Source organism: Zootermopsis nevadensis, unplaced genomic scaffold (genome assembly GCF_977971745.1).
Source record: "Zootermopsis nevadensis isolate Lab colony 2312 unplaced genomic scaffold, Znev_1.0 Znev_ptg000045l, whole genome shotgun sequence".
Taxonomy (NCBI): Eukaryota; Metazoa; Arthropoda; class Insecta; order Blattodea; family Termopsidae; genus Zootermopsis; species Zootermopsis nevadensis.
Genome location: NW_028259177.1, coordinates 153,249 through 171,365, shown reverse-complemented (window position 1 = coordinate 171,365; position 18,117 = coordinate 153,249). Strand labels below are relative to the sequence as shown.

The following is an 18,117-nucleotide window of genomic DNA, read 5'->3' as shown; positions in this document are numbered from 1 at the left end:
ATAAAAGCCTGATGAATTTCTTGACTAACTGAGCGACTGTAAGCGTCTTAAGTGAGACACTGCTTTGTGCAGATCTACGATTGGGTTATGTAATGACGCTATTACAGCTGAAGTTCTATGGCCTCGAAGGAGATGAACTGATGGCCTTTAATGGTGATTAGGCAAGGATTAGGTAGAAAACGGTCGTTAGCTATTGCGAAGTGCAGCAAAACAGAATGAATGTGAACCTGGTCATTTTAACTGTTCCAGGCTGCTTCCCGTTTAACGTGGGTAATTATGCGTACAATATTTTAGAGGTACACATAAACCGCGTATGTTTTATACTCATCATAGGTCAACAATTCTTGCTAATATTCACTACACTGCCGCTAGGAAGTAAGTATTTTCGCTTTTCCTCGTTATCCTTAATACACAAAAGTTCTTCAGTTATAAGATGGCTGTATTCTGGGTTGTTGCGCTTTTTAGTCTGGTAGATGTTTACCGACGTTTCAGAGGTCCCTCTTGCCTCCATCTTCAGACTCACCGACGTGATATCCTCAAATCCTATATTCTTCAGTTTCCTTTCAGTTATATGTCGCGTATTTTCTTTCTGCATTTTTTCGTAGTGCCTTACATTTCTGCTCTCTCAGTATTTAATACTAAGGACTTGTATGGGACGGTTTATAGGCCCCTTCCCAACTGCATTGAGCAGCGTCTTGCTTGAAAGGCTAATACTACACTCAGCTGGTCAAGAAATTTCAAATTCTCCGTCCTTAATGGAACACGAATGTGTTCACAAGAGTTCGCCAGAGTTCCATATCCCCAGACAGATGAATCTAATCCACGCCTTTCAAAACTGTTTATTTAATAGCAATTTTAATATTATTACCCCGTCTAGGTTTAGGTCTTTCGAGTTCTTTCCCTTAAGACTTTTCAACAAACGTTTGCATTTTGTTCATGTCCATGCACGCTACACGCCATCATATCTCATCCTTCTTGGTTTGATATTCGATCAACAATAAAATTGTGGGCTGTCGTACAGCGCCTTCGCCTCTCTTAGATTCTTGTGTTTTCCATAGAACTACAGCACAGCCAGAAAAGGTACCGATGATCGGAATTAAGTCACGGCAGTGGAAACAGGTGTTACCTTCGCCGCCACGTTTAAACTAGCTCCGGGGTCCATCCAGCCTCCTATCCAACGGGAGTTTCTTACCGATGATAAACTCGCCGAAGAGAGAAGCTAACTACTTGCCACCTAGTACTAAAGTGAAAACTAATGCAGGGGTTCCCAAACTTACCTAAACCTAGAGCCGTAGTTAACCCTTCCATATCGTATTTAGGGACGCAAGATTACAAGTGAGGGCAGTGTCAATTTGTAAGAAATGGTACCGAGTTATGTTGAATTAGAAACAGATTTCTGTAGTATATTTCTTCATCTTTTTCTTAGCATTTGCTCCACTTTAGTGTGGTCTCCTTTTTTTTACTCTCTTCTTGGAGGTTTGCTTGATCCATTTAGACATTTGGTAGGACTCTTTGGACGAGTGATCAGCCCGTCGCAAGGCCTTTCTGTAGTCTATTTATCACGCAATAATTTTCTTTAATAAAATTATTCATTACAGGGAAATATGTCTCGCTGATTACGCTTGAGCAAGTTTTTAACACGGGGTTTAATTTTGTGTTGTTGCTACTCATTTGCATCCCCACGAGTACTTACCGGTAAGATGCAGTCTAGTTCTTAATTTATCATTCTTCATTAAGCTAAAAGTTGTTCATAGTAAAATGTAATGCGAAATACCGACAGCAACAGATCGTGTTTCCTGACTTTGTATCATGCAGAGTGACGCAGTATTCAAATATACGCGGACCGCACAGAATGCATCGGCCGGCCGCGTGTCGAGAACCCCAGAATTAATGGTACTTTACCACCATTTCTGATTTTTGCTCAGTTGCAGGACAACATTTACTTTTGAAACGGTTGAAGTTCTTGTAGTGTGTAATTCAGTGGTTTGTGTGCGCGGTATAAATGCAACATGAATGTTCTGAATAGAATAATCATTCAAGATATAAGAACTCCGGTAGTTAACGTCCTGTCAAAGTGTCGGATTTAAAATTAGAACCGTAACTGTGTGCCAGTAAATTAACACGAGCCTTTATAAAGCTTGTTTCATGGTGATTTATATCTGCATTAAGCTCTACTCAGACTTGTAACAGTCTGGTTACTGACAGTATACTTTCATTCGTGTTGAACATTTTTTTTGTTTCTTTCCAAAGAAAAGACAAACTGAAATTGTTCAATTAGGATAGATAAAATCTTGGCATACGTTTTCAAAAGAGGAGAACTGGTTACGACAGACTCAATCAATGAAATGGTTTTGACGTGGTTCGCTAATGAAGGATGAGGCGGTATCTTGCTGTAACATCTTATTCATAGGAAACGTGGCGTATATATTCTGTTCAGTGTTTTTTTTTATTTTGTTAATGCTGCTCTTTGATTTTGTTTGTGGAATATAATGTAGGGGTTATTGAAGTAAATTGAATGTTACAACACATGATAACTCGAGCGATTGTGTTGCGTTCAAATATAGTCACGAGTTTGTTATACCAGTTATTTTTAATAATATAATAATGTATAGGATTTGAGGTTTTCACGGCGGTGAGTCTAAAGTTGACTGCCTTCTGGGTTGTTGCGCCGTGTAATGTGGTATAAGTTTATCGACGTTTCAGAGGTCCTTGATAGAGGCGGCAAGGACCTCTGAAACTTCTGTAAACTTCTACTGGACTAAACGGCGTAACAACTCAGAAGACAGCCGTCTTTTAAAAAGTGCTCTAAATTTTAGATACTTGGATGAAAGTTTCGTCATTCTAAAAATGCATATTAGGAACTTACAGGATGTGAGTGAAAAATAAAATGGATAAAGAGAAAACACGACAGCGAGAAAACAGAAAATATTTTTGTAGGATTTAAAGAAACAGTGCTAATAGTTCTAAAGATGAGGGATAATGAAAGAAGAAAGGAAGAACGAACGAGGAAGGAAAATTACAAATAAAATAAAGAGAAACAAACAAACAAAGAAAGGTATGTGTGTCGACATATATATTCGCGTTACTGGTAATGAAATTTGATCATTATAAATTTAAAATAGCACCACAATTTTTTACTAATAGTTGATAAATGCTACAATTTAAATAGATGGATTACCTTATTTTCAAAGTAGGCAAAAATAGGCTGCTTCAGAAAAATTTCTCTAATATTTCAATATGAAGTTGGGAAAATTTTGGCCATTAGTTGTCGTATTTGTTCCCCTGAAAAGACCATCATTATGAAGCACTCTGTGGCAGAGTGTTTCGGGTTGCTGATCTGTCACCGTTGAGGGGCACGCTTCTTGCAAAGTACGTTCAGTGTACCTAAAATATCTGCCTTTACAAGATTTCAACCCCTTCCTCCTCTACCCTTGTGGAAATGGGTTGCTTCTGTTTGAGTGAATAATTTGTTAGTCCTGACATGGACTCAGCACGAAAGAACAGCATTTCATTTTTTTCTTGCGACTTGTAATTTTGAAGGAATATATCGTAAAGCAGAAGCAGAATAGTTCTTACGTCAGATAGCACCTGCCGAGGCCCATGTGTGTTATGCCACGTGTTATTTAACTACCTTTATCAAAGAGCTTTAGAGGTAACTCGTCTGAATTTGTTCAGACCTCAGGTTCTAACGGCGGCGCTGGCTGTCTTAAGGATGTTGGGCCGTATAGTCAGGTGGAAGTTTACCAACGTTATAAAGGCGCGTAACAGGTTTAAAATGATCCGTGAAAATGGGGATTGGGAACCTCTGCCCCCCCCCCCCCAAAAAAAAAATTATGGTGTACATCACACATATTACATTTGACCGAGTTTGAGACTTGTGGACAGAGAGAACCTCTCTGTGGCCATTTAATTTTTAACATTCGTTCAAAGAAATGTAATAAGTTGTAGAGCTTTTAATGTCTTTATTATATAACATATTAATTACCAACATCTGTAGATAATAGGTAGGCGTCCATGCTTCCCCCCGCGTCCATTTTCCTTTTTCTCTCCTTCATCATCTTCTTCTAATTTGAAGGTGCACATACAAAGCAAGTTGAAGTTTTACGTGCCAGACTTGATGGCGTCAGAAAACATACCTTGGCTTCCCACTGGCTCATGGATATTTTAAAAGGTAATGTCCCCCCCTCTTTCCCCTCCCAAACCATGGGATTAACGTACCAACATCACCTCAACGTGCCCACACTGGAAAAAATGAGAGGGGAGAAACTTTTCTTTAGTTTGACCCATATAAACGTTTAGGAATCATCCTCTCGTGTGATACGAGACCTTTCACCTTTCTGTACCCTCAATTTTTGTCACGCCAACGAATGGAAAGACAAGACATTGCGATTTGCATTTGGGAAATGGGTGATTATAAATACTTGTATTTATACTATAGTTTTTCTTAAGTTTAAATGAATGAATGGGTGACTAGAGACAAGAGTGTACTGCAGTGAAATATACGTGTTTCTAATTTAAGTCTTTGCTATTCGGCATACTTCATTGGTCATATTAATTTATTATTGCATTTATAAACTTGTTGAGCAAAGACATAAGCACTATACATGCCTCTACACAAATTTATATTATTTTTCTTGCACGTTGTTACTTAATCGCCATATCGAAACGCTTTTAAAATTAAACTTATAGATCTTAATTGTATTTTATTTCTTATGCAGCGGATATAGCTTGTGGTTCATTTTTCTGTAGACAATCCGTAGACTATCAGATGTTCAGTTTGGGTGTCGGGTAATGTAGTGTGTAATTATGACAGGCATAAAAAGCAACTTTCTCTTATTACTTTCAGCTACCCAGTGCAAAATTTAATTGAAACTTATCCCCTCGTGTAAGAGATGAAATATTGGGACAGACAGATTACCTCATCATGGATAATTTTATGAACTTTTCGCAAAGAGGGGATGAAAGCCAAACGTCTAGGCGTATCCAAGTCCAAGGCATGCAAACGGAATAAATGTTTTATTTAACTGCTGAAAAATGAAAGTATAAGGGATGGGTGACCTTGCCGATATCCTGATGTGAAGGATCAAGCCCTTGTTCCTGGATCAATTCCTTCAGCGTGCTTTCATTGGGAATTATATCCATTTACAGTAGATACGGCGTTATTGATTGGGGATTCGGCGGGCAGCTTAATTCCTCGCCACCGTAAAAAGCAACATGTTACGAAATGTTACCCAGGGTATCGAATTTCGTTTTGTGTGGGTGCGAAACATGGTCTCATATTAAATTAAGAATACAGATGGAGGGTGTATGAGAACATATGGTTTTAAGAGGGTTGAAGTGATAAGCAGCTGGTGTGAAATAGATGTTTTATGAGGAGCTTCAAAGTTCGTATCCTTTGTCAGATATTATTAGGGTGATTAAATCAGGGAAGATGAAATGAGCGGGGCATGTAGCGGGCATGGGGAGATGAGAGATATGTTTGTAATTTTGATTGGAAAACCTGAAGAAAGAGACCAATCGGAGACGTAGGTGTAGATAGGAGGATAATATTGGATGTGTACTAGATTTATCTGGTTCAACGTAGGCACTGGTGGCGGGCTCCATAAGATACGGGGAATATCTTGAGTGGCATTACACTTGTTGGAGGAAAAGTATCGATTATGAAAGAACTTGAGATTTATTACGTATAAAATAACTTCTGTTGTTAACGGGGAACTCTTTTAATACGTTTAAAATATGAATGAGTCGCAGTTTGAGAATATCGATTTACTTAATGTCCATCATTAGGCCTATCGAACCTAATGACGCTATTCCCTTCTTCATCTGTTCCTGTAATTTATGAAAGAGCTCATCGTAGCATTCGTTTTGTTTTTATGTTCGTATTATATCGATACTAATGATGTCGATGATGATGATGATGATGATGATGTCGTCCCGAATCCTGCCTCCAAACGAAGATCACTGTTCAGTATTTACAAGGAACCTGAGTTATAATCATGCTTAAACTTAGACACGGGCCAATTACATAGCAGAATTTACAGAAGAAAAGTATGTTCATTGCTCACAAGCAGAGACAAGAGTACATTGCAGAAATGAAAATTGACTTCGTATTCAAATGTCAGCTTATGGTAAATAATTCTTGATGTTATAGGATTTGAGACTTTCGCGTCGAGTACAATCAATAAAATCTTCTCGGGCATTCAGCTGCCTTAAGTGATTACCGTAGTAAACCGACGTTTCGGGAACAAACTCTGTCCCCATCTTTAGGGTTCTAATGTGACTGGATCTTCGGAAGTCACAGAACCAAGAAGATGGGGACAAAGTTTGGTCCGGAAACGTCGGTTTACTACGGTAAACAGTTAACGCGGCTGATTTCCCGAGAAGATTTTATTAATTCTTGATATTGTATGACGTAACTCTTTAATAAAATGTGTATGTTATAAACGCCAAAGTTTTGCGTAATGACGATTAAATGACAGTTCTACACTACGCTCGTATATTACAGTGACGAAGTGCTTAATTAAACAGATGTACTGCTTTAGATTTCTCTTTGCTTTACTTACGGCACACGGAAGTCATATATTATTATAAACACTTACGTGCGTGTGTGAATGGATAAGTAACGCTCACACAAACTCTGTTCCCATTACTGATCCTATGTTCTTACGTGTGTCCAAAATCTTAAGAACGAAAAGTAAGTGACGAGCGGCAGGCTTGAATTAATATTAATACTAACAGAGGCTGTTCTGAGAAGGCGAAATATCTTCGTTACTAGGCAATTCTAGAGCTCTGTGGTCAATAGCAAACACTGTCCAGTCGGCGTATATACTGCAGATTTGTAAAACAGCATTTGAATCCAAATTGTGGCTGCACACCTTTTGAGAAACACGGATCTAAAGGTCTACTTTCACAGTGTACTTGTTTCAGAGTTAACTGCAGTGATTTGACCACTTGAATTTCGAAGGTTACTCCCCACCTCTGATGTTGGCTAGTACATTGAGCGTTGCGATAGTATTCACAGATCCTATGATATGCTGAAGGGGTGTATTTTAGGGTGCAAAGTACTTGCTAGGTTCCCATAGATGTAATCCCAAGAAAATTGCGCCTTAATGATAATGACATATAATTGCATTTTGTTGTGACGTAGCGTTTCGTCATTCAGTTAATTCCGTCGTTGTAGTAAATTAGAAGAGGGATGAACTTTCTCACTCTCGGCCAACTGCTGATCTCTGGTGGTTGGATAAGGGTAAGACGATAAATTCACAAACGCATCCAGACTGTTTCATAGGCTATTAGAGAGTTATTGGTTCATTATCATTCCGACACTCTAAATGTGTAACCTAGTGGTTTCAGTAATAGCATCAGACAGCCGCCATTACTCTGTAGTTTGCAATATCTTACAATAGACTCAGTCTGTTCATTGTTGATTGAGATCCACTGGGTTGTGACACCGTGTATTGTTGTAGGTTGTTGCCGACGTTGCGGAAGTGAACATTTTAAGCATGTAACCCAAGTCCTATGCATTATATTGATCCCCAGTTGCGGAAGTGAACATTCATAGTCCACGAAGAATTGTCAGTATTGATTTTCAAGGGGTTGTTGATGGCATTATTATTTTTTTTCTTATTTTAAGTCTCCCTTCCTCGTATATCAAGGAAAGTGTAATCGACTGTAATTATTTCATGAACTTAGGGCACAAAGCTAATGTCTTAATTATAAGTATCAAATATACAAAGCTAAGGACCCGTCTAATGGCATCTGCGTTATGGAACTTCTTAAACTATCTCAGTAAACTCATTCACTTTGGTAAAGCATCTGGACTTGTTCTTGCACATACGAAAGAGATACTGTCAGACCATATTAAATTGAACGGTGTGTACGCTTGCAGCATTGGACTTATAGTCTGGTGGGTCACTTCTGCTTCGCTTTTAGAATGAACTTTATCTCAACGCGAAAAATGGCGTAATGTGTTTTTCACAAGAGATGACTATCTAATGTTGGGATTTTAAGATAAACAGAGAAAGTGAAAGAAAGAAAAGGAGGAGGAACAAATGATGGAAGTGAGACAGAAAACGAAGTTGTGAGAAATGATAATCAGCTGCAGGTTTTAGGCGTATTTAAGTCAAACGTACTGAATATCTTCCATGTAATGTCTTGATACAGAGGCCTACGTAACCACAGAGTCCTGTCATGCGTTTGATATGACATGGCCAGCAAATAACATGGTATTCCCTCGTTTTTCTAAATTCTATAGGTGCATTAATATCGTTCACATAATTTAATATAATTTACGTAGTGTTCTAGAATTTAGAACATGAATAAATCTTGTAGTTCCCCAAAAAGTGGAAATTTTGTTGGTTAGCTTAGCGACTGTTAGCTTTTCAAGGAGTACTCTCCTTTGTTCCATTTAGTTCCTTTACTATTTACTTTGTGCACTGAACCAGGTGCATTTTTGATTCTCGCCTTATTTTCTTGTTCAACTTTGATGCTGTTTTTAGATGGAAGATGTGGAACTTGTGTGTCTCCTATAAGACGTTGAAACCGGAGTAGAAAGAGGGAATGGGCGTGTGGATGGAAATTGCTTCGTTACAATTATTGGTTATTTTAAGATGAATATCAGTTCAGGTTTTAATGACAGGCGATCGGTGATAATAATCGTAATGATGGAGGACGCGAGAACCCCTGACACGTCGATAAACCACGAAAATGGATAATGTAACAACCCAGAAGTTAACCATCTTCGTAAATTATTTTGTTTGCTATGTGATTTTATGGTCTACAGTGCAGCCGTGAAATACGTACGTGCATTGCGGATTGACCTGACAGCGAGCAGTATTCGACTTTTCCGTGTGATTCCACAAAAAAGAAGACGACAAAATATTTACTGTGCTGCCCATAGACCTATTGTGTTCTAACTGTGTTTGAGTATAGATAATGCAGTAGTCCTGCACCGTATAAATTTATCATCATCTCCATGTTGAATGAATGTGAATATTTTCTAGCGTAGTTGGGCGCATATATTAGCAAACTCCACACAGAAACCATGCCATAGTTGAGAAAGGAATTTCATGCAGTTTTGTTCTCAGATTTTCTGCCATAATTGACGCTCGCCGAATCAGATGGATGTGGCCTGGCCTTTGTGTTAGCGTCATATTTTCATGTTGTTGCTGTGAAATACGGGAAACTTCGATTAGGGCTGGTATTTGATTAATTACTAAAGAACTAATACTTGCATATGAAATAAGCAAACAAACTATTAACACTATAAAAAGACACTAGTTATAGTGTTAATAGTTTGTTTGTTTGATTATTTTATATTCTAATACACTACACGGTATGCAAAGTTTTAAAAGTAATACTTGATTTTAATGTATGAGTGAAATTAGTGCATTGCACACACCTTTCTTTTAATTACTAAATGGAATTCCCAGTGGCAGGCTAAAAAATCGAACAGATATTTACAAACTTTGAAATGAATCAATATTATAGTCGGTTTAAACATTTTGAAATTTCTAGCAAAAAAAAATTACTACAGTACTTCGAGAACATTTTAATAATTTATCGATTCTAAGACTGTGTAACTACGCTGTTTCAACTCTGGGGGGTGCTTAACGCCGAGAGAGTTGGGGCGATAATATATTTTGAATATTTCAAAATTTGAAAGGAGACGGTACTCTCTTATATCAAGGTAACCTACTTTCATCTTATCACCTAGAAGAACTGAAGAAGACCGTGAGAGACCACACACACACACACACACACACACACACACCATAAATAACCCTTGATATTCAAATGTCATGTAAATAATAAGACACAAGTACGTACCGCAAAGAAAGCACATGTTTCCATTATAAAGAACTGTTGGTTGATGATCTTTAAGAAAACAGCCCTTGTATATTCTTATGTATTTGAATCATACGAAACCAATAAATACAATTCTTGTGAAAAATGAAAAACTACTGAATGTTAAAGTAGGCGGCACATCTAACAAGTCACTGCTAATGACTGGACTTAAGAGATACGAAGTGACTGAAGAACTGAAAGTAATTACGCACCCAAAAGTTTTATAATTTATACTGTTTATCTAATTTTGGTTAATGTCGATTAAATAAGGGAAGAAAAAGGCCAACGTAACTTATTGATGCGTTGATAGAACCCTGTTATAATCTTTTGAAGAAAGATTCCTTCTGCTCCATGGAATTTATCAGTCAATACTCCCAGAGTCCAGTGTGAACTGAGCTCTCGCAGCGGTTTGAGATTCTGGGTTTGACATTCGCTGATCAAAGGTGCGTTTGACTCGTTTGACTCCCTTATTCATAATGAATATGCAACTTGTATAGCGAAACAAGTAAATGGTGTGGCACGTGCAGAGCGGAAATTCTGGAGCTCTAGATAATTATCACCAATATAAGTCACACCTTGTTCTGTCTGTCTGGGGTATGTGTGCCAAACAGCAACGTTAAATCTACAGGGTGCTATTGGCCACCCCTTCTCATCTTACCGAAATGAACATAGATCTTGTCACCCTCAGGTCCACCCTTTTTAACAGTTCCTCCTCCAATTCTGCATACGATTATATGACATTCCCCCAATCTAAACAAATCCCTTTAATGTTCCTCCATTATCAGAAATGGTCGTATGCCTTAAGACCTGTTCATCCTTGCATGATTACTGATGAAATTCCCTGCCCTAGGATTGCTATTGATGTATTCCTCCAGACCCTATACGAGTGGTATTCAACCTTTTTTGTTCGCGTACCCCCAGATATAATTTCTCTTCAACTTTGTACCCCCGAAGTTGTTGGTGTATAATTGAAGTTATACATAGTGTATAATCTCCCAAATCGAATGTCCTTACGTCCGGTTCTCCTGTGGCTAACCCTAAATTTGGCCCTGAATATTCAGTGTTTATCATAAAATAATTTTTTTTTTAATTTCACGTACCCCCTAGGATGTCTTCGCGTACCCCAGGTTGAGTACCACTGCCTTAGAAGATTAGGAAGAAATCCGTAGGTCTGTAGTTTTAGTTTTATTTTGTTGTTTTTCATTCTAAAGTGCGCTCCTGATGTTATTCATTTACTCTGTGTTTTACTTGACATCAGTACTTCAGGTTTATTATTGCAGTCCTTGTTGTTGTAACCGATGCTGTGTAAGCTACAGTCACCGATTTTTGCGCACTGTTCTAAGCATTTATAGTGTGTGGAATATTTTCATGATTTACCAGATGATATTCGTGTTTCCTCTTTCCAGCCACCGGTTCATATTGTTGATATTCCGAAGCTGCATAAACCACTGAGCTGTGTGTTATTATGGGTGAAGTAAAATATTTAGAAACTGGTTCTGTTTTTTAATTTCATCTATACCGTTTGAACCACATACTCATATATAAAATCAACCTCAAGAAGACATACTAATAAAAAAGGAAATATCAAACGACGTGTTACTCCCGAAATTAAATGGAGGTAATACTTCTAGATTTTGAATTACTAGTTGTCCAAGTATTTGTTTTGACGGTCTTTGAAAAATTAGACCGCAAATTTGTGTATGAAAATAGAAATTCATATTTAACAATACCAGAGACTTTCTATTAAAAAGTTCAAATAGGCTATACGATTTAATAGCCATGTCAATTATTTCGATAAGATATCACAAAACCAAAGTCACTGATGTTTATACCAAAACTGAAACTCCATCCCTTAAAGAAATGCGAGAAGGAAGAAATAAATGTACGACCATGCAACTCAAGTTAAAGCTAACCATATTATTTAAGACTGGAATTATAATCTTTAATCTGTTCTACGAATTTTGACTATAAGTGAAAAGAGCATTGTTAGTACGACAAACTTCAACATAACTTTATGCACCATGCTTAAAGCTGAATTCAGATAATTAATTAGCAATTTAATTATTTCCTTATACTCCAAAATATTTTATACCGACAAAAACATAAAATGTAGCACCTTAAGATAATTTAGAAACCTATTTTAAAATTCTATCTAAGTTTACTTCCTCAACACGAAGAGTTTGCAGGTTTTATATGGCCTGCTTGTATCTTGATATTTTTATCTACACAAGGCAGACATCGAACCTTACAGCTTCCAAAGAATACCAAAGAAAGAATGCTGTCTGCCGTGTGACGCAAAAATATGATTCTGCGGTTGAATAACACAATGCAGTGTCTTTCTGAGAAACCGACAGCCATTGACTCGGTAAAAAATATTCCGCCATTTATGGAAGCAAAAGTTTTACTTCCTTCTTCGCAACGTTTCAGTAACTTTTAAACAGCCTATTTGTAGGCGTAATAAATATTTCAAGTTAAAAATACTACCTGTGAAACTTTAATGTAGATGAAGGGATAATATATAGAGACAGAGGAGCATGTTGAAGGTTGTGAAAGGATTAACTTTGAGACAATAGCAGGTTCTCGTGAACAGAATGTAATAATAAACCTTAGAGATTATACATAAGAAGACAATTTCTGAGTTGAATCGAAAACTATAAAATTTTCAATGTAAATTTTGTATCATGAAGTCTATCAATTGTTGGTCCATGAAATTCAGACTTGCGGATGAGTGGAAGAGTTCAAAGCTTTGAGAGAAGTAGAAGTGGCTGTGGTCTTCTGCGTGTAATGTTCATTCACTTATCATCTTCGTTATCACTCGTGGTTGGACCTAGTCATAGTTATAGTACCTGAGCTTCAGTTGGTCCCAAACTGAGAGCCTCTTCTAGCCAACATTTGAACATCCCATTCAACAAGTACGGAATTTTATCACAGACAGAAAAAAGTTTTTCACATAAGAAAACCAAGATACTTATATAGAAAATCAAAGCGAACACTGTGTGTTACAAATAGAAGGGCTTCACTTTAATTACATTTACGGGTTTTATTAACAACTGTCTAATAAAGAACACATTTTTCTTTGTGATCGTAAAGTTAGCGAGTTTCATATTTAGGACTCAAAGTTGATAAAAGAAATACAAAACATTCCTTTCAAAAGCGTTTAAAATGCCCGAATAAAGGAGGAAATATATTTTTAATTAATATTTAGATGAGAATAAGATGAAAATCGGCTGATCTACTTAAATTTTATCTCCAGTATCTAACGAATATAGGATATCATGTAAGTAGCTTACTGATTACTTAAAAAAATCTACACTGATGATCTTCCAATAATTTCATCTACGCATGGAGTTAACCTTGAGAAATGATTGCTGGATCGAACCAGCTTTTAACTCTCCATATTTTATTCTCATTAATTCAACACAAGATATTTATCTTAAGTTAATTTATCACTGATTAGTACTTGGCACTATTTCAGAATTTAGAACTTTTAATAATGTTAGATATATACATTTTAATCAATGGTTTTATGAAGACAATGTAAATACATCACTCCTTAGGATGGCTTGACATAAACGGCAACAAAAAATTAAATATATTATTATAACTGCTCAACACCGTTTTTATAAAGTGTCGAATTTGACGGATTTTCCTTAAGGGGATTATACGACAGTAAATATTTCGAAGCTGTAGGGGCAGAATTATCCCATTTAAACTGTGCTCTGACTCTGTTTCAGAAATTATGTTGGTCGCTATGGAGACGCCTTGAGATGAATGGGACAGAGGGAGTTACGTCACTTTTCCATCGTGTTCACTGACGTCAATCATTTTTGAAAAAATGCTTGGGATATAATAATACACAATATTAATTTTGTGGGCGATGGATCAAGACCCACGCTGGGTTCGTAAAAGGAAAGAATCTGCTTCCGGTTAACCTGCCTGGTAGCGTTTCTTCTCATCATTCTGGTTACTTCTATTCCTCTTATATTAATACCTGAGGCAGAGATGGGGTGTGGGTGGAATGCGGTGTATATCTTTCTGTGCAGAGGGCCTCGTGTTCCAGGACTACATGATTTCCTGCGGACATACACGCGTCAGACGTCACAAGTTAACATTCACAAATAACGGGCCACCAGTTGACAACCACTGTCTTAGAAGACATAACTAACTCCGTTGATAACCTGAACGTCGCTAAGGAAATTTGAAATTCCAATATTTTTATGGAATAGAAAATTTCATCACTCTTCCCCCAGACTGTCTCCTGTCCTATATAAATACTAGTCTAAATCCTCACATTTTATTTTTAAGACTAGTCTAGTATAACCCGTAAAAATTTAGGAAATTTGACATTTTTGTTTTAAAAAAATAATATAATTTATTATAGCATTAACTTTGCACATCGCACTGAAAATAAAGAAAACCTAACAACACTCCCCTAAAAATAACCTAAATGTAGAAGACACATTCACGGTGACTACGGAATGCACAACACAAAACCGCCTGATTGATTCCAGACTAACATAACCAAACTACGCCAGTCCCCACCATAGGCGGCCCTAAATCTTTGTTTGCATTTCTTGCCACGCCACCGCCAAAATTTCAATTTCTTTCGTACGAACGGTGCACTCGTCCATAACGGAGACTGACTATTATATTATGAATACACACGTCTTAAAATTAATCTTCAACCTACGCCTATATCCAAAAACACTAAAATACAACATGGGATATGTGTCCCATTCAATCTAGCTCGCTCTCGACTCTCTGACCTAAGTAGTTCTGAAATGCCAATAATTAAAGACTTTTTTTACATCGACCTGTACAAATTTTACTACATTATTTTTCACTGTGAGATTTGAGGTTGTCATGGAAGTGAGTACGAAAATTGATCTCTTCTGTGTTGTAGTGCCGTGTAGTTTGGTGGAAGATTGCCAACGTTTCGAAGGTCCTTGCTCCTCAATCATCAGGGCGATCACTTTGTGATGGAATCAGTATATATATATATGCACCAGACGCAGAGAATAACATGGTGAATACGTAAAGAATTAGATGGGTAAAATACTTTGTATACTTTTATTAAAAATCTTACAATAAAGTTTTGTTTAAAACATAACATATCATGTCTTTGTGCAGTATATTATTTGCGACAACTCTTTATGTAACGAATAAAATTTTTTTCGAAGTGTATTTTCTCGGACGATGAGCCCTGTTGATAGGGATTACAATCTCAACGTTTTGGAAAATCTCTTGGTCTGTAAATCCGAATAACTTCAACACAGATGAGAAATTGACATTATATCTGTCCTCTAAAACTCTGTTTACATTGACGAAAGTTGAGATGAACATCACGCCACTAGAAGAAGTTCCACCTTTCTTCACTTGAACTTCCTAACGTAAGTAATTACGAACATGGCTCCCGTGCGAACTTCCAGTACAACTTTATTTAAAGATTCTTAATTTCTTTGAGGCAAGAATTCTTGTCAGGAAGTATGAGTCATATTAAATTAAGTCACCCTGATGATAGAGCCGATATGTTCCCCCGAAACGATATAAACCTACAAGAACACTCGGTGAGAAAACCCAAACATCCATAATCGACATCTTCACAGCAATAAGAGCCTCAATCCAGGGATAACAAATTAAAGTATAATGTAACGAGATATTTAGCAGTTACTAACGAACCACTGCAGATAGACGTATGACATTTTGTATGGGCATAAAGTAAACCGGCAAAGGTACATAGCTTTTTCTGTCATAACTGACAAACATAATACAGGTATCGCATTTTATGCTAGTTAAAATTATACACAGAAAAATATCACAAATTTGTATTATTACTGAATTGCGGTTCTTGGATCTTTATCGTTTGGATTAAGTATGTGGGTATAAGTATTTGAATGCAAGTAGACGTCTGGAAATATTCCTACAACTTGTTCGAAAACGAGACATCGCAAATACAGAATTCTGCAATCCAGCGCTGTACTTGTTGGAGAATCATTAATTTTCTTGAGGAGAAAGCTGGCGCGGTGAGGCAAGCGGATAGTTTATCAACTAATCCTGTTGAACCAGAAGTCGTTAGTACACCGAAGACTTGGCGTTCTTTTTCACGGAAATACACGCTTGAATTTCGCCTGGAGCATTGTTCTTCTCACGTCTTTTTTTTTATAAATTTTGTACTCCTTCTCCTCTTATATTCTTCAATTTAATTTTTATCGTCTGTCCCTCCTTTCATTTCTTTACGCTCATTTTTCTTTCTTTGTTTCTCCGCTTCTTTACAGCATTTTCCTCAAGTTTCTTTGTGTGTCTCTCATTCTCTGATCCTTTACCTTTAGTTACGGCATACTAACTACTCGCAAAATGTGCGTAGATCGACGTATCATTTCTATTTCGATGTAATTTGACAGATACCAATGCAGACAATGTTGAAATTCGAGGAGGCTGGTGCCAGATTCGATACAAAGAAATATTTGTTTAGAGAAATTAACGAAACTTATTTCTCAATAAAAAACACTATGTATATTCATTCTGACACCAAGGAGGCGCCTTTTTCTTCACAATCATGTTCCGGAACACAAAGGAAAATAAAAATTATGTATAAATAAGCGATTAAATGGGGGAACAAGAACGGAAACTTTGTAACGTAAGACTCAGACAGTGGCGAGAATGACGTTGACAGAAACAACGACAGTATTCACTAACAGGTGGAATTTTTACACCAGTAAGAAGAAAGGTTTTCCCTGCGCCGAGAAACCAAGTCACGAGACCACATGTGGGAAGTGAATGTAAAATTCTATGAATTGTTAACGGCAGCTCTCAATGGGGACTAGTGGTTATATCTTCAAGAACCCTTTGCTTTATTTCATGGTAAATAATTCCCGGTGGACGATGAGTTGGCTCCAGAAAAGGTTTGAACAACACTGAAAAAAGAAAAATACTTGCTCTTACCTGTAATCGAAATGAAGAAGTTCATCTAACAACCATTTTTTTAATTAACGTAAAATCTGCAGATATTTATTATTAATGTTTTACGTTTTCAGGGTTTTTTTTCGATAAAACCCTCCAAAAATTAGATTTAAACTTTATGTAAAGTAGGGGTTTCAGATAAAAACCAAAATTAAAACTTTAACATTTTAACGCAGATCCTATTTCATTTAAAGTCATCTAGCACACTTGGAGTGTAATACGTAAAAGCAATAAATTGGAGCTGATATTGGTTATATTGGACGAAACACTTTGTTCTAGTACATGTACAGTGAACTGAGCGTGGAAAAGGGCGACGAACAAGAAAATTCAAGAACTCCTTCAACTGCTAGAATTACACGATGCCTAATATGATAGGAAGATCCACATAACTAACAGGCATAAAATAATTTGGAAAGAGACCGTCGTGACGTTGTTCCAAGCAATATACTAAATTTTACGCGGCGGGACTGAGAAAAACCATGACGTTCATTGGTAAGAACAGTTGTCAACTCGTAGGAGACTGCAATTCTAGAGCGTTAAGGGGAGGGGGATAAATTGAAATAAAGGGGCGAGCCACTATCACGATATTCATTCACGTGGCTAACAATGCTATGTCCACTTCCGTATCGGAAGAAGTCCCTTCCGCGTCGTGACACAGCGAAGATAAAAAATCACCAGCTTCTACATAAAGGTGCGAGTTCTTTCTTCTGACTTTCCCCTCGTGGCAGGAGTGTGTACCGCCTTACAAGGGCAGTAAAGTTAACTGCTTTTCTTCATCAGACAAATACACTAAAGAATTAACAGAGATATGGTCGATTTTATCTTACTCAATGGAGCCGTGTCCTCATTTAGAAACTGACAGTCGGCTACCTTTTAAAGAAATTCTCCAGCTTTTACATAAACCGACAGTTCATCAGTGTCGCATCGGACATGCAATCATGACGTAACACTTTTATCACTGAGTTTCGGATAGAAGATAAAAATTGAGAACAAGCTTTTGCCATATACGGTAACCTTCCCCTTTTATCACTAAGACCCACGACAAATGTGTCCTCTGTTTTGTCCATATAAGTATTCTCGAGATTTGAGGATGTCACGGTGGTAAAGACATTGATGATTGTTTTGTGCTGTGACGCTACGTGAAATTGTAGGTCCTGAAAACGAAGAAAGTAAATTCTTCCGAAACAGTGATGCCCACTTACAAGTTTACACGGCGTCGAGACCCAGAAAACCACTGCTGATCTTATGATTCTTGCCTAAATATAGGTTAAGATAAGATAAAATAAAGGTACATTTTCCGCTTTGATGAAG

At 37.2% G+C, this 18,117-nt stretch overlaps 1 protein-coding gene and 1 long non-coding RNA gene across 6 annotated transcripts in view; one reads left to right on the top strand and one right to left on the bottom strand.

Annotated features, from left to right (window-relative positions):
- Positions 1 to 18,117, bottom strand: part of LOC147871589 (dynactin subunit 1-like) — a 235,193-nt gene that overhangs the window by 95,900 nt on the left and 121,176 nt on the right. The window lies entirely within an intron of this gene.
- LOC147871590 (uncharacterized) lies at positions 11,257 to 14,956 on the top strand. The gene is made up of 2 exons (XR_015538533.1): positions 11,257 to 11,464; positions 13,581 to 14,956. It is a non-coding gene; the product is annotated as an uncharacterized LOC147871590 (long non-coding RNA).